The 26,938-nt window shown below is 38.9% G+C and overlaps 1 long non-coding RNA gene across 2 annotated transcripts; it reads left to right on the forward strand.

Annotated features, from left to right (window-relative positions):
* On the forward strand, positions 1 to 23,345 carry LOC149238425 (uncharacterized). Of its 2 annotated transcripts, none has more exons than XR_016245379.1 (3): positions 1 to 324; positions 22,894 to 22,932; positions 23,075 to 23,345. It is a non-coding gene; the product is annotated as an uncharacterized LOC149238425 (long non-coding RNA). The 2 variants fall into 2 exon arrangements; XR_016245378.1 differs by lacking the exon at positions 1 to 324 and adding an exon at positions 19,334 to 22,774.
* The last annotated feature ends 3,593 nt before the right edge of the window (positions 23,346 to 26,938 follow it).

Here is a 26,938-nt window from a genome sequence, read left to right on the forward strand (position 1 = left end):
ATTGACTTTCCAGAATGATAGGGCCAATCAAACCAAGTACATAAGGACAATTTTGGTAGGTCGAGGGGAGCTGGCCAGGATGGAACCACAGACAGAGAGTTAACAGCAGAAAAGAGGGGGCATGGAGTTGGGAAAGGGCACCGAAAAATCAGAGGAGAAAACAGCGGAAAGTAAAGAATAGGGAAAGGAGAAGGCATACGAAATAAGGAAGAGAATCGAAGAACAGAACTGGGCAGCGACTGGGAGATGGAGGGCGAGACACGGCTCTTGAGCCCGGTGTAAAATCAAGGAGAACCAACACAAAGAGGACAACGCAATAGCCAGGTAATCAGCATTTAAATTCGTTGTTCCTGGTGTCACGTTTTCTTAAGGACAGCTGCATGAGATATCTGATAGCAGTCTGTCCATGGTTTGGTTGGGTGGTAAATTAGAGTCCCTGTTCCAATGCTGATTTGAGAATGCTGAATATAGATTGTGATGGCTTACTTATGATTACCATCTTGGTTGAGATGCTGGATACATGATCACTGTTATCCTTCTATAGTTATGTTCTTTTACATCAGATGAACTCTGTATATATGTTTATAAATTCCAGATGAAGTTATGACATGAATTCCATATGCCAAATGCTTGCTTGCTGCCCCCATTTATTGGAACAATTCCCTATATCCGAGTCACTTTTCTCCAAATGGATAGGAAAACATTCCATTACCAGTAGTGTACAAAGGAACTGGGTTATATGCTAACGGAGATAATTAACGAATAATGACACAACCCAACAATTGCAATACTATTTTGCAGGTACTGATTCTTATAACCATTCATTTATTCAGATTGATGACTGACCACAATATTTGTTTTATTTGTGGCACTCTAAATGGGTGTTTCCTATGCTGATTGAACAAAAGCATCTAATCAAATGCCAACTATGAAATGGACAGAACATTGTAACTTTATATGTTGTATAGTGGTACAATTGTCTTTTTTCTTCCATAGGCAATATGAATCTTGTGCAAGCAAATTTGAAAGAACTGCCTCTAATTTTGTTGAGTCGGTATCTATATGTGACTTCTCTAGTGTTGAATAAGTGCTTGCATCTAAGTTGTGGTTGGAATAGATAGTAAAGGCCTATAGAGGGCCTTGTATATTTTGCATGGTGAGTAGCTATTTGTTGAAGTGTTGAGCCTAACATTTCTTTGCAACAGCGTATATACAAGTGATTTCCCACAGACCTATTGGGTACTCATCTGAAACTGCACATACCAATAGAAGCTTTGGAACCAACGTACATGAAAGAACTCAAGCCAGCCATGTAGCCAATAAAGACACCATCTTCACATGCCTGATAGAAGTCATACGCTGTTTGGCAACTGTTTGTAGGATGAATATATATATGCAGTACGCATGAAATATGGTCATTACTTACCCTAGGAAAAAGGTAATAATAAATTGTTTGGAAGGCTGGGACTGAGTCCGATACTATGTCAATGCTTTGTGTTGTAGATAAAATATGCTGTAGACCCCATTTTTTTTTTTAATGAGAAGACTCGTGCTGTAGTTAATATACTTTCCCAAAACCAATTTGCTGATGCTGATTTATAAAAGCCCCCTACTGACTTACTTCAGGCTTACACATTATTTGCTATATCTTAGATACCTGTAGATGTGCTTTCCAGGGGTAATTTTTCAAAAATGACCTATACCCTTATAGCCTCATCTTTGCTAAATGATTATCTTGATGTTATCTTTACCTAAAGACCCTTTAAAAAAACCTCTATTGTAAATAAATTTGGGTGAGAACAAGGCTTGGATCTGATCTTTTGGTGATCGATCCCTAATATAACTAGGAGAAACAGAGCACTGTTTGTAGATGCATTGTGAGTAGGGCAAATTGCATATCTGGCACCATGAGGAGCTCCTCTTGGTTGAACAGCCAACTGTTGTTGTATGCATACTTACAGCTTACCATGTCTATTATGCCTCGCGGGGGTTCCCTATTTGAACTGGGTTTTAACTTTTGATAGATAGAGAAGATTTGGTGGATCTACTTATGGTCTAAATATGGTAGGCAGACCTCATGGAAGGGTGTGTAAGTTGTTCCACTCTCTCTCTTAACAAGGACTTCAAATTCTAGAATTGGGTCTCAATAGCAGAGGATGATACGGTAGGGTAGACCTTACGAAGTTACCTGGAAATGCAATCATGACCACTTTAGAGCAGTGAGTATTGCGCTTAGCACATTGACATTAGGAAATATATGTCAAGCATTCAGACATATGTGAAATTATTGTCTTAGCTCTTCAGCCTCAACGCTGCCCACAAAGGTCAGTACGTTAGGACGTTGTAAATTATAGAGGAAAAGCATTCTGAAATTGTTTGTCTGCACTCTGTATCATAAGAAAATCTATTTAAGTGTAATTTCCATTGAAATTCTTTCCCTTTATGATACACAAAAAGAGTCACCGTGACAGCATATTTGTAGGTTCAGGTATTGTATGTCTACTTCAGTTATCTCAAGTTAGGACCTAAGGGTCCAGCAACATAGTTCTAACTGGGTCCATGTGGCTTTTTCTGAATGCTGCTCCAATGAACAGAATACCTGGTGGTATCTAACCACTGAGGATTGGCTGTCTCCGACCATGTGGCTTGTATATGAATATTGGTTGCCTGAATTGCTAGTGGGGTCATGTATGGTCATGTAGAGGATTGATGCCATTCATTTAGTCAGGGTTAATGAGTCCATTGTTGTACATAATGCATTTATTCTTCACATAAGTCCTGAATGAGTCAAATTTTTATGTTCAGATTCTTAAAAGTTTATTCAGAATTTAGTTGATTTTTCAGTTTTATGTTGCTACTCAGCCAAGGGAGAATCAATCCATACTGAATTAATTGTAGTTGTCCATAAGCACTTAGCAATTAAGTGTCCTTATTGGTATTTACTATGTTGCTTGTTCAAGGTTTGACTGTTTAAATTGAATGGTTACATAAGTTGATGCTGCTTTTGGCTGTATTCCATATCCTACTACACAGTCTTAGAGGTGAAAGTCCAGCTTTTGATATTGGAGGCTGTAAAGAAACTATTTTTGCTGAGAAGAATCCAGCCAAGGGTCTCAGGGAGCATGTAACATTAGTTCACTGCATATCTTCTGATGGCCATATTCTTGATTCTGGGGCAGTAGTTTCAAAACTGAAGTGAAAAAAGTGTAGGCCCTGGTACACCATACCACTAACCAGCCACAATTACTCATTGCTTGAGATTGTATTCTTGGTTGGTTAGATTCTTTTGCAGTTTCTAACCCAACTCAAAAGTTTGAGGTGGAGAGGAATCAAGAAGATAAATATAATTTTAATAACGACTAACAAATAACGAAGAAATAGGTCAAGAATCCTAGGCAAGAATCTTCAGGAGGGATAATGTTCTGTCAATTTTTAGACCCCTTAACACCATCTATAGCTCCCTTAGATCGGTAAAAGACCCTCTTGACCCCAAGGACATGAAAGGTGTCTATGTTATTCCTTGTTCTTGTGGGACCCCCTATGTTGGTGAGACTAGGCGCTCTATTAATCAAAGGATTCATGAGCACTCAGCAGACATAAAACATGGGAGGACTTGGTCTTCCGCCCTGGCAAAACACGTGGAAAAGACTAAGCATCCCATATGTATTGAGGAGGCCCGTGTTATTGCCAAGATTGCGCCTTTTCATCACCGGAAGTTTAGGGAGGCCATAGAAATTGAAAAAAACCAAGCAATCTCAATAGGGATGACGACTGGAAAATTAGCAATTGTTGGATCCCTGCCCTTTCATCCTAGCCGCCCCGCTCACGCCCCCGCCCCTTGTGTTGTTCTTCTTAGTGTGGTCTTCTCTATTTTTTCCCCTCGTCTTCTGGATTGTTTGTCTCCCTTTTTATTCCTTCTCTGCTCTTTGATTTTTATTCAGTATTTTAGTTTATTATTTTATTATTAGTTGTTCACTTACATTTCTTCTAGATTAAAATTAATAATAAGATGTTTTTATTTGAATAGGTACTAAAAAAATTAAGCCTTAATTAATTGACATAATGTATAAATAAATAATTTTTATACCTAAACATAGATGAAGGAATTATAAAGATAGAAACTAATTATCCCATTATACCTTTAAATATAAATAAATAAAATTAATAATGGAATTAACAAACTAATTAAAAACATCTATATTTTCTCCTAATTCTTCAATGACTTTAATTTATTTTCCAAATGGTTTTTGCTACATATTCAATATAGTCAGATTCTTTAAATTTGGTATTAAGTCAAATATTTATCTAACTAATTAGGTTATCCATTTAATAAACATTTTTAAATTTTTCTTATTATTTCATATAATAATAATAATACAAGTCTTATATTATATTGAATGGAATTAATTTTATAGAAACTAATTATCACTTTATACTTTTAAATATAGATAAATAAAATTAATAAACTAATTGGAAACAACTATATTTTTTCTTAATTCTTCAATGACTTTAATTTATTTTCCAAATGGTTTTTGCTACATATTCAATATAGTTAGATTCCTTAAATAGTATTAAGTCAAATATTTATCTAACTAATTAGGTTATTTATTTAATAAACATTTATTAAATTTTCTTATTATTTCTTATAATAATAATAATAATATAAGTTTTTATATAGTTTTAAATAATAAAAAAGATCTATATACTCATTTTAGTTAAATACAAACGGTTACATTTTAATTAATTAACTAATTATTTTTATTGGTCCAGTCAGTTACCCAATCTAATATAGATGTTTTCTGGTCAAATATAGCACTTGAATGATCTGTTCTCTCTATTTAACCTGTAGCCATGATCTGGTTCTTCAACTTACCCTGACTATGAACCACACTTGTTGGTTTGAAGCGCATTGACAAATAAATTACGATATGATTTTCACCTAAAACTCTTCTCAATAAAAAAAAAAAAGACCTTTTATTAATAGACTATAGAACTATCTATAACACTTCTAAATACTAGAAATACTAGAGAACTAGCAGAAAAAGAAAATGTAAGACTGAAATATATATATATTTTAGTTTCCTTGAGAAAAACCGTAACTTCTATTCATGAGTAATGAAAGTTGTTACTTTCAGCTTCAAAGATTTTTTGCTTTTGTTAAGCAACGAAGGGGCTTTCATAAGAGACATCCTCGACTAAACTGCATGGACTCTTAAGAGTTCCCTGAACGTCTACTTTTTAAGGCAAAACAAACCTTTGCCGAGGAATCAGAATTACACAAAAATGTCAGTTTTCAGCACCATAGGGCCGTCTAGTGTGTGACCGCGAGCCATCAGCTAAAAATATTGTAATATGCCACAGACCTTGCTCCATTAGAATTGCATCTTTTGATAATCTGTCAGCCGCCTGGTTCCACTCCCAGTAAACGTGAGCTCAAAAGAAGGAAGTGAACACTAATTTTAGTTGCAAGATCTCATCAACTAAAGGCAGCAAGAAAATGTTCCTGCACTGTTGAGCTTGTCTGAGCCAATTGGCCACCAGGAGTGAGTCCCCGTACACCTGGATGCGAGAAATCCCCATTTCTAATGAGAAGGATAATAGACTTTTGTAAGCTGAAAGCTTGGCAGAATTGTTGGAACCATTCCCCAACCCAAGCTTGACTTGGAAAGAGTGGGTATCTGACAAGTGAAGAACGAAACCCCCCCCCCGCTTTTGCTCCCATTATCAATAGAAGCACCATCGAAATAAGCCCACAGAACACTGCGATCAGGAGATTCTTCCACAATAATCCTAGGAGGAGCTATGCCCTTATCTTGCCAGAAATTGCTTAGAATCGCCAGAGATTTAGCTGCTACTCTAGAGGCATTTGAAACTTTGTCATGAAATATGCCCCGATCCCTGGCCAGCGAAACTCCCAAGCAGAGAATCTGTGGGAGTTCTTTGTAAGGCTTGTTTAGAGGATCAGATAGCCAGACGCTCCAAGCGACCTCCACTGAAGGTCCGTGCCAACGACCCAAGACGCTGACAACCTCAACACAGACCTCCCAAACCCGAGAGATAAAAGGGCAGTTGAGAAAAATATGACCAATTGCATCCTCGCCATTTTTGCATAAATGACACCAGCCTGGCCCAATCGAGAACTTCCTCTGAAGGACTTCTCAAACTGGAATTTTGTTCTCCAACACACACCACATGAATAGTTTAGCTTTAGCTGAATATTTTAGTTTCCGGAGGCCTCTCCACCACCATGCTGGATTTTGGAGGCACTGCTCCTGCCAACAAGAAGGAATACCCTTCCTGTGGGGAGTACCTGCCAAAGGGGTAGTGGCTCCAAATAAGTTTGTCCTCTTTGACTGTGATCCTGACATGGCCTTTCCAAAGGGCGCTTAAGTACGCTTCCCCCGCCTATGAAACCGTTGATTCAATTCCAGTTCAGGCACAAACTTCCATCCTTGTCGCCAAATGGTGGTGGAACTTGGGACTGCTATTTGGGCCAGTTTCGTGTAGCCTTTGTCCCTTAACTGTTCATCAAGTCTTGGGGAAGTCTGTGATTTTGACCGCTCCTGGGCCAGGGATCGAGGCGAAGTCTGACTTTGTATCCTTTCCCCACTTTCCAAGCAAGTTTATCACTGATGACAGAAAAAGAATTTAAAACAACCCACCATACTAGAGAAATATTTGGCCTGGGTTTTGGATTACTCCTCACCCAATCTTCCAGAGATAGTGGTGCAATGTATTTTGAGATACCACCTCTGTCCATATGTTAGTGGATGATGTTAGTTTGACAACGAATTATGTAATTTTGGGTAAAATGTAACTAGTTAGTTATATACGGAAATAGTAGTTATGTAACGGAGGTGGCTGGTATAAAACTAGTGAATGCTCGAGAAATGTAATTGTGGAGAATCATTGTTGAATTAATAAATTCCAATCCCTTGCCCCGTGGATGTTTCCTTGACACCCTGTCGAGGTTTTACCACGTAAATCCTGTGTGTCTATTTGCATGTGTTTGAATTCAGTTTCTTTTCTTGGTCAATGTATAACTGAATGAGTTTAGTTTCTTTTCTTCATTATTTCCATATTCATTCAACAATTGGTATCAGAGCTGATGAGTTTAGTTGAGTCTTGCGTGATCTTTTTTGGAGGCATTTGAGTGTTTTCAATTTTAATTAATTTTTTGAAGGCTGCGGCTGCGGCTGCGTCGTTGGTTGAAGAGCCAGCGCAGAGCCTGTGTGCTGTCTGCCAAACCAGCGTGAGGTTGAAGAGCCAGCGGCTACATGTAAAGACCAGAGCCTGTGTGCTGTCTGCCAAACCAGCGTGAGGTTGAAGAGCCAGCGGCTACGTGTGAAGACCAAAGCCTGTGTGCTGTCTGCGTGATTGGTCTGCGTGCTGCCTGATAGAACCAGGCAGAGTCTGCATAAGGAGTATGCCAATCAAAACCCTCTGTGTGAAGCAAGGGTGGCCTGCATGAAGACCAGAACGCCAAAATCCTCTGCGTGAAGGAAGGGTGGTCTGCCTGCGTGAAGATTGCAAGGGAAGAATCTGGAATCTGCCTGCGTGAGGAGGGAAACTCATTTGTCTGCATGAAGACCAGAACGCCAAAAACCCTCTGCATGAAGGAAGGGTGGTCTGCCTACGTGAAGTCTAGAACGCCGAAACCCTTTGCGTGAAGGAAGGTGGTCTGCATAAAGACCAAAATCTCTGTGTCCAGAGCCATTTGTTTGTGAGGAAGAAACCGTGGAGTCACTGCCAGAACCTCATCGTGTTCGCTGCCACAGTTGCTGCCATCAGTGCTACTAGATCTGCGTGCTGGATCCGGGTATTTTTTTGTGGTTAAATTTGAGAGAAACTTTTGTTTCAGAAATTATTTTTTTCAGAAAGTTGTGGAAAATAAAGGGGTGGATGTGTTTTGAAGAAAAGAAAACAAAGTTTATTTTTTAAATAAAAATCTGTCTAAGGGTTGTTTTGGGAATTATTTTTAAGGTTTTTTGAAGAAAGAAAACAGATAAACCCCAGTTCAAAGGCTGAGACTATTTTTTGAAAAGGAAAAACCCTAGACTGAAGATTAAAACCCTAGAAAAATGGCCAAGATGTCGAATGCAAAATTTGAGGTGGAGAAATTCACCGGAAAGAGCAATTTTGCTCTTTGGAAACTGAAAGTTAGGGATCTGCGTGTGCAACAAGGGTTGCACAAGGCATTGGATGGGGCAACTAAGAAACCTGCAACCATGACTACTTCAAACTGGGGGGACTTGGATGCACGAGCTCTCAGTACCATGCGGTTATGCCTGGCAGATGAAATTCTCTTCAATATTGTTGAAGAGACTACAGCGTCCGGATAGTGGGGGGAAATAGAAAAACTCTATATGACAAAGTCATTAACCAATAGAATTTATCTGAAAAAACAGTTATACAGCGTTCGAATGAAAGAAGGTTCAAACGTTGCAAAACATTTGAATGTTTTTAATACACTTATATGTCAATTAACAGATATGGAAGTTAAAATACAGGAAGAAGATAAAGCCATAACCTTGCTGTGTTTTCTGCCTGAATCATGGAATCACTTCGTAACTTCAATCAGCTTGAGCACTGCTGATTCTGTGAAGTTTGAATCAGTCGTGGGAGCTCTCCTGTCTGAAGAAGTATGAAGGAAATCCAGCACTGAAACAATTGCATCATAAGCCATGGTAGCTACAGGACGCTCAAAGGAAAGAGGAAAAAAACCAAGGGGGTCTTTCAGATCGAAAACGAAGGGTAAGAAGTGTAAGGAAAAATGTTGGCAATGCAATAGAGTTGGACACTTGAAGAAAGGTTGTTGGAAACGAAAGGAATCCGATAACCCGAAGAAGGAAGTAAATATGATAGACAAAGTTTTATCTGCTGAAGAATTATGTATGATAGATGAAACTTCACCTGAATGTAATGTCTCTCAGGTATGATAGACGAAGTTTTATCTGCTGAAGAATTATGTATGATAGATGAAACTTCACATGAATGTAATGTCTCTCAGGGTTTAGATCGCTCGCTGTTAGACTCTAGTGCTTCTCATCACATGTGCCTACATAGAAATTGGTTTACTTCGTATAAAAATGTAAATGGTAGTTCTGTGTTTATGGGTAATAATGTGTCATGTCAGACTGTTGGGATGGGAGATATCAAGTTTAAGATGTATGATAACACAGTTAGAACATTAACTAGTGTTAGACATGTACCTGATTTGAAGAAAAATTTGATTTTTTTGGGAGTGTTGGATTCAGATGGTTATAAGTTTTCAGGTCAGGATGGTGTCTTGAAAGTTTTTAAAGGAGCCGTTATGGTTATGAAAGCAGAAAAGGTCGGAAATCTTTACAGGTTAAAAGGAAGTACTCATGTCAGTGAAGCAACAGTTGCGTCAGAAAGGGAAGAAGCAGGTACTCGTCTATGGCATCAACGATTGGGTCATATGAGCGAGAAAGGTCTTCAGATACTGCTGAAATGTAAATCTCTTCCCGATCTGAAATCCTTGAAGTTAGATTTCTGTAAACATTGTGTGTGTGGAAAACAATGTAAACAAAGATTTAAAGTTGGAAATCATAATAGTAAAGATGTTTTAAACTATATTAATTCTGATCTGTGGGGACCATCCCCTGTTGTGTCATATGGAGGTGCTCTATATTTTTTAACGTTTATTGATGATTTCTCCCGTAAAGTTTGGGTCTTTATGCTCAAAAAGAAAGCTGATGTATTCAATGTCTTTAAACAATTTAAAGCAATGGTAGAGAAAAGAACAGGAAAATCTATTAAATGTTTAAGAACTGACAATGGTGGTGAGTTCACTTCAGTTGAATTTGAACAATACTGTAAGGATGAGGGAATTATTAGACACAAAACTGCTGTTTATACTCCTCAGCAAATGGTGTTGCTGAGCGTATGAATCAGACTCTTATGGAAAAAGCCAGAAGTATGATCAACAATGCTAACTTGCAAAAGGAGTTGTGGGCAGAAGCGATATCTACTGCTTGTTATTTGGTTAATAGATCACCTTCAGTAGCAATTGATTGTAAAATTCCTGAAGAAGTTTGGACAGGTCAGTCTTGTGACTATTCGCATTTGAGGATATTTGGCTGTGATGCTTATTCTCTTATTCTGAAAAATTAGCGTTCAAAATTAGATCCAAAGTCGAAATGTTATGTCTTTGTTGGGTATGACTATGCAGTGAAAGGATATAGGTTGTGGGATCCTACATTGCGGAAGATAGTCATTAGTAGAGATGTAACATTTGATGAATCCTTTCTTTTAAAATCAAATGTTGAAAGAATTGAACAGGAACAGGTATCGCCAAATCAACGAGTTCAGTTGGAGGCTAGACCTTTCAGTGACAGTCGAAAGGAAGGAGAGACTTCTGGAGAAAAAGGTGTTGAAGACACAAAGGAAGCCGTTGAAGCTTCTAAACCAGTTCAAGTTTCTGAACCAGTTCAGCAACCAGTCGCTCTAAGAAGGTCTACAAGGGAAAGGAAAACTCCCAAAAGGTATGAAGATTCTGCTTCATCTTTTGCTTTGATTACTGAAGATGGGGAACCTTCTTGTTATCAGGAAGCAGTAAATGATAAAGATAGCAAAAAATTGAAAACGGCTATGGAAAAAGAAATGGACTCCTTAGCCAAGAACACTACCTGAGATCTTGTAGAGCTTCCTGAAGGGAGAAGTGTTGTTGGATGCAAATGGGTCTTCAAACTGAAACAGAAAGTTGATGGAAGCATCGAAAGGTATAAGGCGAGACTGGTAACAAAAGGGTATTCTCAGGTTGAAGGTATAGACTTTCATGAGATTTTTTCTCCAGTTGTAAAACTTGTTTCTATTCGTACTGTGTTGGCACTAATTGCGTTACTTAATCTTGAGTTAGAACAGTTAGATGTTAAAACATCTTTTCTACATGGTGATTTGAATGAAGAGATATATATGGAACAACCAGAAGGTTTTGTACAAGGTCGCAGCAGAAGATTAGTTTGCAAGCTCAGGAAATCATTGTATGGTCTGAGGCAGTCTCCTAGACAATGGTACAAAAAGTTTGATTCCTTCATGGTGAGCCAGAACTTTATAAGAAGTGAGTATGATCATTGTGTATACTTCAAAAGTTTCAATGGCATATTCATTATCTTAGCTTTGTATGTTGACGATATGCTTATAGCAAGCAAAAGCATGGAAGAGATCAATAGGTTAAAGGCTCAACTCTCTAGGACGTTTGATATGAAGGATCTTGGAGCAGCAAAACATATCTTGGGCATGGAGATACACAGAGACAGGAAAAATGGTAAGCTTTGGTTGTCATAGCAAAAGTATGTGGAGAAAGTACTTGAAAAGTTCTCTATGAACAATGTGAAACTTGTTAATATTCCAGTAGCTTCCCATTTTAAGCTTTCTTCAGTTTTGAGTCCTAGAGCTGATGAAGAAAAGCAGTATATGTCTCATGTACCGTATGCAAATGCTGTAGGCAACTTAATGTATGCAATGGTATCTACAAGACCTAACCTTTCACATGCAGTTGGAGTTGTCAGCAGGTTCACAACAAATCCAGGTAAAGAACATTGGCAAACAGTGAAATGGGTGCTTCGATATCTAAGAGGCACAAGTGATCATTGCATCGTCTTTAATGGTAGTGAAGGATCAGTCTGCAGATATGTAGTTGCTGACTATGCAGGTGATTTGGACAAAAGAGGATCTACTACAGGTTATGTCCTTACTCTTGCAGGTGGAGCAATTAGTTGGATGTCAAAGCTTCAAGAAACAGTTGCATTGTTCACTATCGAAGCTGAATATATAGCTGCTTTAGATGCCAGTAAAGAAGCAATCTGGTTAAAGGGTCTGCTCAATGAAATTGGAAGAATGTAGGAGAAAGTGAATGTACTTTGTGACAGTCAAAGTGCTATTCACTTGGCTACAAACCCTGCGTATCACAACAAAACCAAGCACATTGATGTAAGGTATCATTTTCTGAGACGTGATCGATGGCAGAAAGTAGCTCTTCGAAAGGTCCATACACGAGAGAATTGTGTAGACATGTTCACAAAGCCAGTTATAGTAGAGAAGCTGCAATGGTGTTTAGCTTCTCTTGGCTTGCAGAAAAGATGATGAATGGGCACGGGCAAGGGATTAGGAAAATTGTTGTCAAGGTGGAGTTTGTTAGTTTGACAACGAATTATGTAATTTTGGGTAAAATGTAACTGGTTAGTTCTATACCGAAATAGTAGTTCTGTAACGGAGGCGGCTGATATAAAACTAGTGAATGCCCGAGAAATGTAATCGTGGAGAATCATTGTTGAATTAATAGAGATTCCAATCCCTTGCCTCTTGGATGTTTCCTTGACACCCTGTCGAGGTTTTACCATTTAAATCCTGTGTGTCTATTTGTGTGTGTTTGAATTCAGTTTCTTTTCTTGGTCAATGTATAACTAAATGTGTTTAGTTTCTTTTCTTCATTATTCCATATTCATTCAATAGATGAAAGATATGACAACCGACCTTTGCAACGAGGGCCTTTGAAAAAAGAAAAAGGTTTTTAAGGCCCCACCGTCCCAATCTTTTTGGGGCCGCTATCCTGTTCCAAATCACCCATGGCAACACCTTTTTCTCCTATTTCCCTGTCCAGAGTAAGTGTGAACAAAGTCTCCTTATTTTTTCCAGAATCGATTTGGGGATCCAACCGGTAGACGATGATGAATCCTAAAACTGATTTAATGAGGACGAGCCCACCTGCTCTAGAGAGCCACCTGAAGTACCAAGCCTTGATACGCTTCTCAATCCTAGCCACAAGCCACATCCAGTTCTGTTTTGAATAACAATTCGGCTTCAGGCAAAACACCAAATACTTTAAGCCTTCGTCAAGCTCTCCAAGTTGAAAAGGAAAGTGTTGAGTGATCAACTCTACTTCCTGCGCTTTAAGGCCATTTCCCACAGTCTTCAATTTAGCAACATTGACGGACATCCCCGTGGCCTTCTGGAATAGGATAAAATTTTCTTTGAGTTTCTAGATGTCCCCCTCTGATTCGTTACAAAAAATAAGTACATCATCCACAAATAACAAATGGGTCAGATGCAAAGCTCTTGCCACTAATGAGCCTTAAAAGACCCCTCTCCTCTTTGCCTCTTTCACTACTCTACTCAATGCTTCAACAACCAACAAAAATAAGCGGGGGCAAAGAGGACAACCCTAGCTCAAACCTCTCTCTACATGAAAAAAGGGAGAAGCTGCACCATTGATAAGCACAACAAAGTAGGCTGATTGTATGCAACTCATCACCCAATTGATGAAATCAATACTAAAACCACTGTGTGTAAGGATCATTCGGAGATATATCCAGCTTACCCTATCGTAAGCTTTGGAGAGGTTGATTTTAATGATTGCCCCTTTCTGATCCTGAACCTTCAGGCTGTGCATTCATTCTTGTGCTACTCCAATTGCTTTACAAATTTGTCGACCATGCAAAAACCCAAACTCTTCGAGATATGAGTGAAGAGAATCGACTTAATTCTGTTGGCAATAATTTTGGTGATGACTTTATAGACAACATTGCATAATGAAATCAGCCTAAAGTCTTCAAAGGAACTGGGCGAGTCCTTCTTAGGGATCAAAGCTATAAAAGTCAAATTGAACGCTGGGAGGATCATCTTGTTCCTTTTGGACTCCTCCACCACTGCTAACAAATCTTGTCCCAGAATTTCAGAGCCCATTGAAGAATTCCACTCCTCACCCATCCAGCCCCGGACTCTTGTCCTTCTGAAACTTATGAATAATGCTTTTCAACTCTTCTTCTAAAATTGGCGCCATCAAATCTCCATAGTTGTCTTCCTCCATAAATCTAGGAAATAAGAGCGTTGTTTGTACCACTTCAGCCAATGAGGCTACTCTTAGAGCTTTGAAGATCGACTCAAAATGAGAACAGCCCATGGATGCCAATCCCCTAAAATCCGATACCTCCTGTCCTTCTGAATCCTTCAGACTCCAGATAGTGTTTGAGAGCTTCCTTTCCTTAGCATAGGCTTGAAATAATTTTGAGTTTTCATCTCCACTTACCAGTGAAATGGCTCTACTTTTCAGTCTCCATTCCTCTTCTCTTATCTGCAATATATTTCGTCTCCTCTTCTCTAATCTTAGCAATTCTTCTTTCCCTGCGACATAGCCATATCCCTCCTCTTCTGATAAAGTTGTCAAAACAAGCTTATCTTCAATGACCCTGAGTTTGGCTGATTCAACTTCCTTCTTTTTCTTTGACCAATTTTTGCCCTCCCTTTTAACTCTCATGAGATTATCCTTGAAATGTCGCACCGCTCCCACTCTTGCCCTGGTGCAAAGGGGGACCAAGTAGACCTCACCAAAGCCACAAAGGATTCATCTTGTAGCTAAGAGGAATTAAATTTGAAAGGCCCAGGGGGCTTCACCAACCCTTCACTCAGTGCCAACATAATTGGTGAATGATCCGAAATGCCTCCATTTGCCACCCACTGTCTCACCAACACTCTCTCCTCAACTAGATCCTCGGCTAGGAGAAACCGATCCAGTCTCTTAGCAATACGGTCCCCCCTGTTCTTTTGTTCCTCCAAGTTGGCCTCAACTTAGCCACGTCCACATCAAAAAGCCTTTGTTCAATCAATTTGTGGGTGAAGAAATCTGACAGTGGATGAGGATTGGCCCTTGGTCCCCACGATTCCACAGCCCCCAAGGAAAAATTGAAGTCTCCTCGTACAATCAAATTTGGGTGACTCATGAAATCTTTCCTAAACAAAGATTCCCAGAAATATTGCCTATTGGTAGTCAAACCATAGATGTTAACCACTGTAAGTTGGCGACTCAATCCTTCTAGAAAAACTTCCACTCCTATGTCGCCCTCAAAACCTCACACATTTTCTAATCTTACTAAGCTTTCACGCCACCCTAGAGCTAGCCCTCCTGACCTCCTGATTCTACGAACTTCCATCCTACTAACAAAGCTTCCAACATATTTACAACAGTAACTTCCTCACCGAAGGTTTGCTGCAAGAGAAGCATATTCGGCCTGAGAGATTCAATTGCTCGCTTTAGTGTGCGCCTTTTGTGGGGGCACCCCAACCCTCTGTAGTTGAAAGACATCAAAATCATAAGGAAACCCCTACAAGGGCTTTCACTGCTCCAAGGGCCCCTTTTATAGACTGTTATGTACCAGCTACTAGTTCAGACCTAGCTTTCACTTGAGCTTTGAATAGATTTGAACGTCTCCCCTGTCCCTTTCCCTTCGGCGGAGCTAGGTCCAATTTCCCTAGCCCCATCACCAACTCATTTGAAGGAACTAAAACATCTCACGATCTCTGCACATAAACCAGGGCACATCCCTCCAAGCTCCCTAAGGGGAACTTTGAGGGTCTTATCACTGGCGAAATAAAATCAAACGCGCTTCCCCTCACCGGCATTGAACATAGCTTATTCCCCCATACTTGAAACTGGCACTCAACGCCCCCTCCCTCATCACTTTCACCAGTAGGCTCAGACAAACCTAGATGAGCAGAGTGTAATGAAGGAGAATAGGGAAGGGTCAAGGAAGATGAAAATGTACCTTTGACCTCCTCGCTCATTGTACGTTGCAAACGCACGATGGGGGGAAGGTCCTCAGTGAATCCTACTGGGGGTCCAACTGCTCCCTCAACTGCACATGTCCCTTGATGAAGTGGATGTACACCTCCCAGGTCCTCGACCAACTTCCCTACCTCTCCTATCTCCTCATCACCACCTGACGCTTTGACCACTCCTCCTGCTGTTACCTCCTCTTCAAGGACCACCGAGGACTTAACTCTAATGAACTCAACTTTTTTCTTCCATTTCATCTTGCAATCCTTCCCTAAGTGGCCATATACATGACAACGATGACACTTAAATGGAACCCCTTCATAATCCAGTGGCTGAGGGTCAAAGAGAGTGTATCTAGTTTTATCTTCATGTCTAGAGGAAGACCTTCCCTAATATCCATGTTAACCAATATCCTGGCGACCCTCATCTCGCCGGACACCTCATAAGACCGATCATGATCCAAATACAAACCCAACAGGTTCCCGATTTTTACAAAAGAATGCTCATTCCAAAAAATGGGCGAGATCTCCAACTATCTTACCCACAGAGGTGACACGACCAGTGCCTCCCTTGCTATGTTGAAAAGAGGTGTCCATGGTTTGAACACCACTAGTGCCTTTGCAATGTGCCACAACGTGCTAGCCATCAACCTAGCTTCATCATCTGTCACGAATAATAAAAGAAACCACCCATTTGCCAACATTTTGACTTCGGGCTTCTTCCCGAGTCATGGTTTCACCTCGTTTGTCACCCAAGCCAACACATGGTCCTTTTCGAGTTTTCTACCCCTCAGCCTTCCTACCAGACTGAGCTCCCCCATTTTCGACACCTCTTCAAGCACAATATCTTCGCCTACCACTGCAAGTGATGGCGAGTCTGCAACCTTCGCACAGTACGTGCGTCTTCTCTTCCTTCCTAAGCCATGATCCGATAGTGGCCTTTCCTCTGCCTCTATCTGATGTTGTGCTTGAAAATCTATCTTCTCCCCGGGATCCCTTGTCTGAGATGGAGCAAAGAACTCCATCTGCGAAAAAATATGAGAAGGTTTCTCACAGTAACATTAGTTGCAGATCCCTGTCATCCCCTACGAAACTGCCATTGGTTTCGTGGAAACCACTTCCTGCCCCGAGGGCACTTCTTGGCGGTTTCCAGAAATGTGGATGGTGATGCTGTAATCAACTGTAGCCATAGCTTTTTAGATGAGTGGTTTTATATTTCCACTTATTCTGGGGGCTCTCCTCATCTTAAGCTTTGTGCAGTTTGTGCTACCCGAGCTCCATTGCTCTGGAGCTAAAGAAATCTTGGTTGTCCATCTGATTTCTATTGAAATTGTCCTTAACTTCTTTAGCAGATAAATCTTCCTTAGGGTTAGATCTCCAACCACCTTCGGGACCTGAAGGGAGTCAAGAATGAGCTCAAGTGCTTGGAGTCTGCGAGATCTCTGTCATTCCAGATGAACCGACTTAATGCAGAGGGAACGAGGGAAAAAAATTCTCCTGAGCCATGGTTTCGCCTCCAGAGTTGCAAAGACCAAATATCCTCAAACTGAAGTATATATATATATATATATATATATATATATATATATATATATCTTACTTCATTCCCATAACTATATATTGGGAGTTGAGTTAGTTTAGTAACCACCTCTGGTTATCGGAATAGACAAGAGGGTGTGTGACATAATCAAATTCACCCCATTTAGGCATTGGATAAGCCTCACTGTCTGACTCTGAATTTTAGAAAATACCAAAAAGGTCCAATATTCCAATGAGACTATATAGTTGTCTGGAAGGCATAATTATAGGAGAATATAGTGTATTAATCTAGCAAGGTAAATGTGGACATTTCACATTTACACTTGCTGAAATACAAAGTAGTAATGTGACTGATGCACCTAAAACTCCCAACCCTGGGTTATTGCTACAGGGGACTTTATGGCACATTCAATGCCTTCATGCAAATTAGCTAGGTATGCTTGAAGGGAAAGTGGGACAAGTGAAGTATAAAGTTTGATATTAGCACTTGTGGGGAAGACTCCCATTTCCTCACTTTCAAAAGCATCTACAACAGCGGGGGTCGTGGAGCTTGAGATATGCCTAAGTAGATCATCCTAATTAGCATTATTTCAATGAAACGTAATAGCTAACAAGAAAAGTTTTAATCATTCCTTGTGCTTCTGATGTATATATAAATTTGACTAGCTAATTTGTGAGAAAAATTGGAGGGGTATCGTGTAATACAAACAACTCAACCAACTTTAATTATAGACAAATCTCAAGGCCAACCGCTTTTTGAGTGAAGTTTGGATCATTAAATCTATGTGTATTTTGAATAAAGGGGATATGTATTATTGCCAAGGTCGATGTGTCCAATCCAAAATATTTCTGTTACAGGTCAGCAACATTGCCAAAGTTGTTGAGATTCAGGGGAGTTTCTTAGTTTCAAAGAAATGACACAATCACAAGGAAGTGTTGGAAACTTAGATGCACAAACTAGGATAAATTATTTGTAAAATTTCCCAGCCTGAAGCTTCCATTGCACTATGCATAAAAGGAGCTCCAATAAAAATCATGATATTTGCATGTGACCAGTTAGGGATATACAACATGACTAGAAGAGTAAGCATAGATGCAATTACTTGACAAAATACCAAATGCTTTTGAGAGTCTTAAAATTTGTATTATTCAAATCCACAAGCATGCAACCACTATCAAGTCTACTGCATTTCAAAGTTCTACAAAACATCTTCTGATATTGATTATTACAGAACTTTGAAATAAATTGTGTGAAAACAACATATCAACTCTCTTCTCCCTTCCTAATATAACAAAAGACCTTTTATCAAAAAGAGCTCTTTCTATGGACACAGGCTCGATTTATTATGAAGAATTTGTTGGCAACTTGAATCAAAGTGCACATTCTGTGCCTATATACTAGTCTGGACATTTTGGTTATTTTTCCAGTAAAAATCTATGTCTGTCTACAACTATTGCTCACAGTGCCAGGGACTCTCCTCTTCGATCCTCTGTTTCACACCGACACTGGAAGTCCGTTCTGCATGCATTTTTTCAGACTTCCTTTGATCTCATCTTAGTCAGTATTATCTTTGCATATAATTTGTATTTTTTCTGAGGTCTTATCAACATTTTGCACCTTTCTAGACAGTGTTGTCATTGTGTCTTTTGGCACTCTGTTGTAAGAAACTCTACTACAAAATTTTTTGTATATACTCTCTTTTTTTTTAAAATAATTTATTCTAGGTGAATAATGAAAAAATATTTTTTCCTTCTGAAAAAAACACTCCCTTCTTCTTATCAATCAGCCCGTAAGTTGAGCTTAGCTTGCCAATAATCGACATTCTTACACTAATCTTCTTGCTTGTTCAGATGCATGATGCATCATACATGTAACTTTGCAATGGAAGCATATTATGTGAGCATGAAAGGAGCTCCAATACACATAACATTGGTAAGGCACAGGCACATGCATGTACTTGGTAAAGAGTAGGCACAAACACATAACATTGGCATTCACTGTTGCCTCAAGGGCAGAGCAACATTGGAGGTTGACATTGTTGATTTTTCCATTGGTGACAAAATCAAGGCAGGGATATAAGCTCAGTAATTGGTTTACACAAACCTTTGCAAGACTAGAGGAAGCGGTAACCTACACTGAATTTGTTGGCCCAGCCATAAGCAAGACCAAAATGGGGATTATGACAATAACATGGCACCTTTCCATCACTATTGAAATCTTTGCACATACGATAAACTTAAATATCTAAAGAAATGTATACACACACGTAAATGTAAGTATCTGAAGCACAATCTTAGAGACTATATATAAAGAAAAACGGTGATAAATACAAAGTCAATTTCCATTTCAATGTGTAGCATGACAATATCTAGACTTCTATTAACATTTGTTTCATTGGATAAATCTGATAGAAATTACACTTAACTAGCACTTACATGTAAAAAAAAATACCCTATGCATGGCTTTCTAATTTAACATTAAAAGACTTTTAAGCATTATTTCTTAGTGTAACTTTTGGTGAAGCACCTGTTTTAGTGTATCAATGAAGCATGTCGATTGTTGGTGTATGATGCATGTAAGGGTACCCAAGAATGAAAAGGAATGGTGTTGTATTGCTTGTTCAGATGCATGTCGAAAAGGAATGATGCATGTTTTAGTCTATCATTCTTACACCATGATCACAGGTTGTATTGCTGCAAATTTTTTTGCGGTGGATATCAAGGAAAGAAAGAGGGTATAGGTTGTTCCATTGCATATGCGAGAAACTAGGCCACGGGAGCGGCAGAGAAATAATTGCCTCAGCCCCTCAAGGAATACTCTCGAGAAAAATGTGCAAATAATGAACCGATGCCGGAACAACAAAGATGGGATAAGTGTTGAATTGTGTTCTTGAATTTTTATTTCTACGTGGCTTCGACAATTAGTGTTTATGCCCAATCTTGTGAAAAAAATTGGGGTCTCTGTGAGCCCCGATTGTGGGTCGAAGTTTTCTGATTTAATATTCTTAATAAATTATTGTTTTGGTATTATCAGAATGCCAATGATTTTTGGGGTTTGCAACAACGATGATGGGCATTTTGAAGGGAATGGTGTAGTGATGATGGAGGACAACGAGCTTGAAGAAGGAGACCAGGAGGAAGACCCCTGACATGGTATTCTCCTACATTGATATTAAACTATAGGAATTTGAAGGAGGACTCTCAGCTGAGAATTTGGGATCAAAATTTGGAGGCTATGGCTCATCTTTGCCAACTCATTAGCGGTCTCCATCAGTTTTGCTTCAGCCTAAAACTCCAGCAATTGTGCAGCATAATAGTACACAAAAAAACACTGAATGAAGCAATGGTGGAGCGCATGTGATCGGCAATTGCAAGCACAGGAGGCACTACCCCTTTCTACAAAGATGGTATCAACAACTGCCAATGTATCTTCTGGTTTAGCACCCTCAGCTGCTGATATTGCAAAAAACGGGGATATGGTTGTGGCTGTTGTTAAAGGCAGTAGAGAAATCTACCCTTTGAAAAGAGATTCTATAGCTAAGAACATAAATATTGGTGACCAGAAGAGGTTAAAATTGCTATTTAAGTTGGGTTCCAATTTTGTTCATCGCAGCAAGAACTTTGCAATTTACCGTGGGTTAGGGCTTGAGAATTCTCCATCTCCATCACTTGAGGATAGTCCTGAGGATGGCCAGGAATTCTCCCCTGATATTGAATCCACTCTTGCTCTGTCTTATCTCTCTATGATCCAAATTATGACATCACATCAAATTCCGGGGGTTCCTTGCTTACACCCCTTCGGGATTTTCTGCCACAAACTTCAAAGAGTGATGAGAAAATGCAAAAGAACCTGAAAACTTGATAATCAAGATAGAGTTTCAGGATGACCCCCCACAAATAGAAATGACTTCGAGTCAGTAAAGGATTCTTGAGGATCAAAGGAAAACAAAGGGACATCCAGTGGGGACAAAAGAAAATATACAAAAACAAAGGAGCTTGACACTGAGTTGGAAAATAATGCCTCAACTAATTAGAAACTTCCATAAAAGTCCTCTTCAACAGACTCTCATCATGGTAGGCAAGTAATGGAAATCATGGGTGAATCAGAGAGAAAAACTAAAGGGATTGATCCATACAAGAAACCAACAAAAGAAGCAACAAAGGATCGATTGAAAGACTGTATAGGGAAAAACATGGGAAGAAAGATGCTATTGATGAAACTTCAAAAGATAGGGCCTCTGGTAAGGGTACTCTGATGAAATGGCTGGTAGAGATAAGGAACTTGAAAATCAGCATGGATCAGCCAGCAAGAAAAACAAAAGAGACATGCAGAGACACTAATTCATATAAAGAAGCATCAAAACAAAAATCTAGGGATCATATAAGAGAATCATTCAAAGATCCAATAAAACACAGTTCTAGTTCTAGTTCCAGTTGTTAGAAAAGAAGACTAGGTAATGTGCGATGCTTGTGAGAGATGGCGCTTGCTTCCGTATGTGATAGAATCTTCAACACTTCCGAAGAGATGGTTTTGCTAGATGCTTGATTGGCTGCCCAACATGAATCAGTGTGATATTAGTGAAGATGTGACTAGATGGGTTCTTAATGCCATGTATGCAATAGAACCAATCTAGGGCCAGGGGTAAGCAAATAAAGAGCAGCTTCAACTTCCAGGAGCTCCTTTGAGCAAATTCAAACAATCTGAGCCAATTCAAGATGCAAAAGCTCCAAAGCCAAACGCGATTTCCAGCAATGGTGAGAAAGATGCGACCCTCAAATTTCGCAGGCTCAATGAACCACTCAAATTCTCTTTAAAAAAGGAGTAAACAACACTCTGTGAAGGAAAGGAACAAGCACATCACACCAAGGAATAGAAGGGAATGCTGATGTAGTGGGAACACAAATCCAAACAACATGAAAAATAGAAGCTGAAACAAAATATTCCCCTAATAAGATTGGTGTATTGACATCCAACTGAACTCCCCTAATAACAATTCCAAGTGCAGGTAACACTCTAGGATTACTATCCCAATGACTACATGATGCTCGAAAAGAACGTCTCCACGGTCTAGGTGTATCTTTTTGCATGCAAGTGCTAGTTAAGTATAATTTCTATCAGATTTGTTGAGTGGAACAAATGTTAATAGAAGTCTAGATATCTTCATGCTACACATAAAAATGGAAATTGACTTTGTATTTATCACTGATCTCTTTATATAAAGACTCTACGATTGTACTTCAGATACTTACGTTTACAATGCATATAAACATTTCCTCAGATATTTAGGTTTATTGTGTGTGCAAACATTTCAATGGCAATGAAAATGTGCCATGTTATTGTAATAATCCTCATTTTAGTCTTGCTTATGGCTGGACCAACAAATTCAGTGCTGACTACCTCTTCCTCCAGTCTTGCAAAGGATTGTGTAAACCAGTTATTGAGCTTATATCTCTGCCTTGGTTTTGTCACCAATAGAAAAATCAACAGCCTTAGCCCCTAGTGTTGCTCTGCCATTGAGGCAACAGTGAATGCCAATGTCATGTGCCTGTGTCTGCTCTTTACCAATAATAGTGAGATCCTTGGAATTTCAATTAATCAAACACAAGCTCTCCTCCTCCCTACTCTGCAAAATTGTTGTGCCGCCTGTTAGCACATGCCAAAGTAAGTTCAAACTCCTATTAACAGCATAAAACAACTCTATGGCTGTCATTTTATCCAGATTAAAACATGTTATATGAGAGTCAGCTTTTTACAATGGCTTATTGTTATATATGTGGCAGATGATGTTCTCGGTGCACCAATTAATGATTATCTTCCAGGTACATTTTATATCCTTGGTTTTTCTTTACTATTGTCAAAGTGAATTTTATTTCTTGCCAATGCTTTGGTGGAATGTGTTACTATTACTATTGATTGCGTTAACACGAGGATTCCGTTAACACGAGATTTATTTGTAAGCAGTTCCAAAAGGCCTTGCCATTGGAAATCCACGACTTTCACCACACGATATTCATGTCTCCAAGTCAATCAGTTACCTCTGAAGCTACATAGAAGGCTCTTGAAGAACCTATCAGAGCGAAGAGTTAATACATTCTAAAATTATGGAATGCAATTCCTGTGATTTTCATGTAATAAGCTACATTCGCCAAATTTGATAACAAAGTATTTGTCAAATTTTAGGCATAGGCATGTGTTAAGATTTTATTCTTTTTGATAATGATATATAAATCAATTTTGCCATCAACTCAGTCCATGCTTGAATGATCGACTGCAATACTGCTTGATGTTTTGGAAAATTATGGATTATAATTCAGGTGAATTATATATAATATATTAACATTCTATTCATAGTTCTTTTGTTAAAGATAAGCTGTGTGAGTAATTTATTATTTATGTTTCTTAATCATCTTTATTTGGAATGTTTTTGAAAATATTCTGAAACGGAAGTAATAAAAGTGAGGTCAATTTTTAAACAGACTACATCAAAAGTCGACATGCATAAGTCACAATATCTCACATAAAAGGAACTTCTCTGAAGTGACATCACGGGTAGGGACTGTGTTGAGATCTGTAATACTGGGGAGAGCCAATGTGGCTGCTTGTCTTATAATAAAATGAATAGAAGTAAGAAATTCGATGAATGAAGCTTGCAATCCCCAAAATATGAAGAAAAAATTTGTCTTATGCACCATCTGGCCCCAAATGTTTTTATTAGTATGGATGTCTTTATTTGGATATCAGGTCTCCAAGAATTAAGCTCACCAGCTACATGCTTCCTATCAGCTCTACTGCTAGGATTTGCATCCATCAAAGGGTAAGAATCCTTGAGCCGAGGATTGATCCACGATCTCAGTCTGCCCAAACAGTCAGGCCCAAAAAACACGAAGACAAAGACTCGATGAGCGAAACCCTCGTGTACTGCTTCGCGGCATTGTAATGTAATTTCACAGGATCCTGATATAATCTCCAACAACACCATCGGTCTTTTGAGGCATATTCTGGAGCCATGTAACCCTGTGTACCAACAATTCTCTTACTGAACGAACGCCAGTAATACCCACCACTGTCCCAGAACCCTCCTTGGTACTCTATGTACACGAGATGCCCTAACAACGGAGTCACCACTTAACTTATAGGGACCACGATGGACAATTATTGCCCCGAAACCAGGTTCCACAAGATCGCACTGCTGGATTTCATGTGTTTGTGAACATAATGCAAACCTGTATAATGATGAAGATATTGAAGCCCTTGAGCCACATCAAGAGCGATCTGCATCCTGGAAAGCCATGAAGATAGCACAGTATATCCACTGCTACTGCTACTGCTACTGCTCTGGGCTTCCCTCAGAGGAAGTTTTCGTAAGTCAATCATATCGATAGATTAGTTGGGTTCCGAGCATTTTGGCTAGCTAATCATATCCAACCAATCATATCGATAGATTAGTTGGTTTGACCAGCTGTTTTGAGAAACAGTCCCAAGAGAATATCACATCAGTAACATATCACAATTGATAATTCAGAACGTTTGTAGAATGCACCCTTGCTAAGGATTTAATAACTAAAACAATTTTAGGGCAAATGCTAAACGTATATTTAGGATCATGGAATGCCTACATATGGTTGAATTGTGAAATGTCTTGACTTTTCGATATATAGTTATTCTGTATCAAGCTTTCTTAAGGGCTTGGTCAATGACCAAATTTGAATCTCTCATCATCGGAAGTTTTCACGCTTTTTTCTAAAGCTATCTCAAGAAAAGTGATCAAGGTTGTGAATTCAGCCTTATTGTGTTTGAGCTCACAGCCTTATTGTGTTTGAGCTTCTTCTGGGCCATTTTAAAGATGAATAAAAAGGTTTTGAGGCAAAAGAAGCACAACACCCACCCAGGGAAACTTTCATATTGCTTCACTAACTTGTCCACTAGCCATTCTTTCGAATAATATTCCAACTTACCCTTTGACCAAGACAATTTGTAATGTCAATTTGGCTTTGCTATACATAAAACTTGCACTATATAGGTGTAATAATGAAAATGTGAGAAGATGTTCTAGATTTATTTTGCACAACTAGTATTTATTTGGGCCAAACTATCCTCTTTTTAGCTCATTATCTCAAGTCAAAAACTTATTTCTTAAAGCAGCCATAAAGTAATTTTACTTTTCAGATGAGAATTAATATTAACAAAACTTCTTTTGACAATTCATTTTTCTTATTAAACTCGAAGATGTTGGATTCTGAAGCATATCTTCCAAAAAAATTTCCTAAGTCAATGACCAACTTTGAATCTCCTATCACATGAAACTTTCACACACCTTCCCAAGATGGACTTCAACAAGACTAATATCCCTCCCCTCTAAAGAATCCTATTAATCCATTGAGAGAACTAAACTTCAACCTTTTTGAACAACCACAACCAATCCAAAGATATTTAATTATTCTTAAATCCATCCTACATATTTTTCTTTCAAAGAGAAGAACATTCCCAACCTGCTTAGGGAGGAGTTAGAAAGACATTGAGGGAGGGAACATGATTTTTCAACATTCATTTGTATTCACTTGGCTTTGAAATAAAAATCATCAGGGCTTTAAGGGAAATAAGGTTCCTTACAGACCCTTGAGCAAGGCAAAACACATATGAGAAACAATTTCTTGGGTTTGTAGGTTTTAACCCTGTACAAAAATTACTTGCAAACGAATTTAAAAAAATAGAAAATAAACAACGACGAGAATATAAAACAAATACACAGAGATTTTCCCTAGATCCCAAAACCGAGACTACCAGATTGATTTTTGATTATGTTCTTTCAATGTTACTATATATATATATATATATATATACATATACATGTTGAAGTAGTCATAAACCCCAATCCATTAACTCTGGATTAGAACATAACCGTTGTTCCTTGAATGGATCTACAAAATACCATGGGCAGAAGACCATCATGTCCAAACCATCATCAAAACCCATGCACAAAACCATAGGTAGGTCTGACCACCTATATAGGATTCAAAAAAAAAAAATCCTGGGGTGCTGCCCTGAACCTTGTGCAGGGGGGCTACCGCCCCTGGAAACCCCCGACAAGGGACTGCACCCCCCATGACCACCTTCTTGCAGCTGGCGCAACAAAATAAGGGGGCATCAGCCCCCATGTCTCCCTTATGTGTGCAACTAGTCGTGGAAAGAATAAAACAAACACGAACATGGTTGATACCTTTACTCCCCTGAGAATTATGTTCGTTCATTATTATTCACCTTTCCCTGGCCAGTTCAACTCTTCTTTCAATCACTCACTTTATGTCTTGAAGATGGATCCCCTTTGGGATTCAAAACATCGACAAGATGTATACAATACTGTGGATAATCTGAACTATATTTTTCCAAAAGAAAGCCACAGAAGCTTAAAATCTAACATCATTTCCCTATATGGAGGGGATACATGGAATGAGATATGTTTTCTCGAGAATTCAAGGATCAAAATTGAAAGAAGAGTCATCGACCTGCAATCGGCTTTTAAAAAAGAAATTTATGTTCGTTCATTATTTATCACCTTCCGGGCGGTTCAACTTCTTCTTCAATCATCACTCATATATGTCTCAAAGATGGATCCCCTTTGGGATTCAAAATGTCACAAGATGTATACAATATTGTGGATAATTTGAGTTATCTTTTTCCAAATCAATCTCTCCCTTGCATCATGATCAACTTACTAAGCATCTCTACCCAATAAGGAAAGGAAGGTGATAGAGGACATCCTCATCCATTGTGACTCAAAAATATCTAGAATATCAACCATTGATGCACACTAGATACATTGTAACC

This window comes from Pinus tabuliformis, chromosome 8 (genome assembly GCF_031772625.1).
Source record: "Pinus tabuliformis cultivar Carrire ecotype Pingquan chromosome 8, CPIR1, whole genome shotgun sequence".
Lineage (NCBI taxonomy): Eukaryota > Viridiplantae > Streptophyta > Pinopsida > Pinales > Pinaceae > Pinus > Pinus tabuliformis.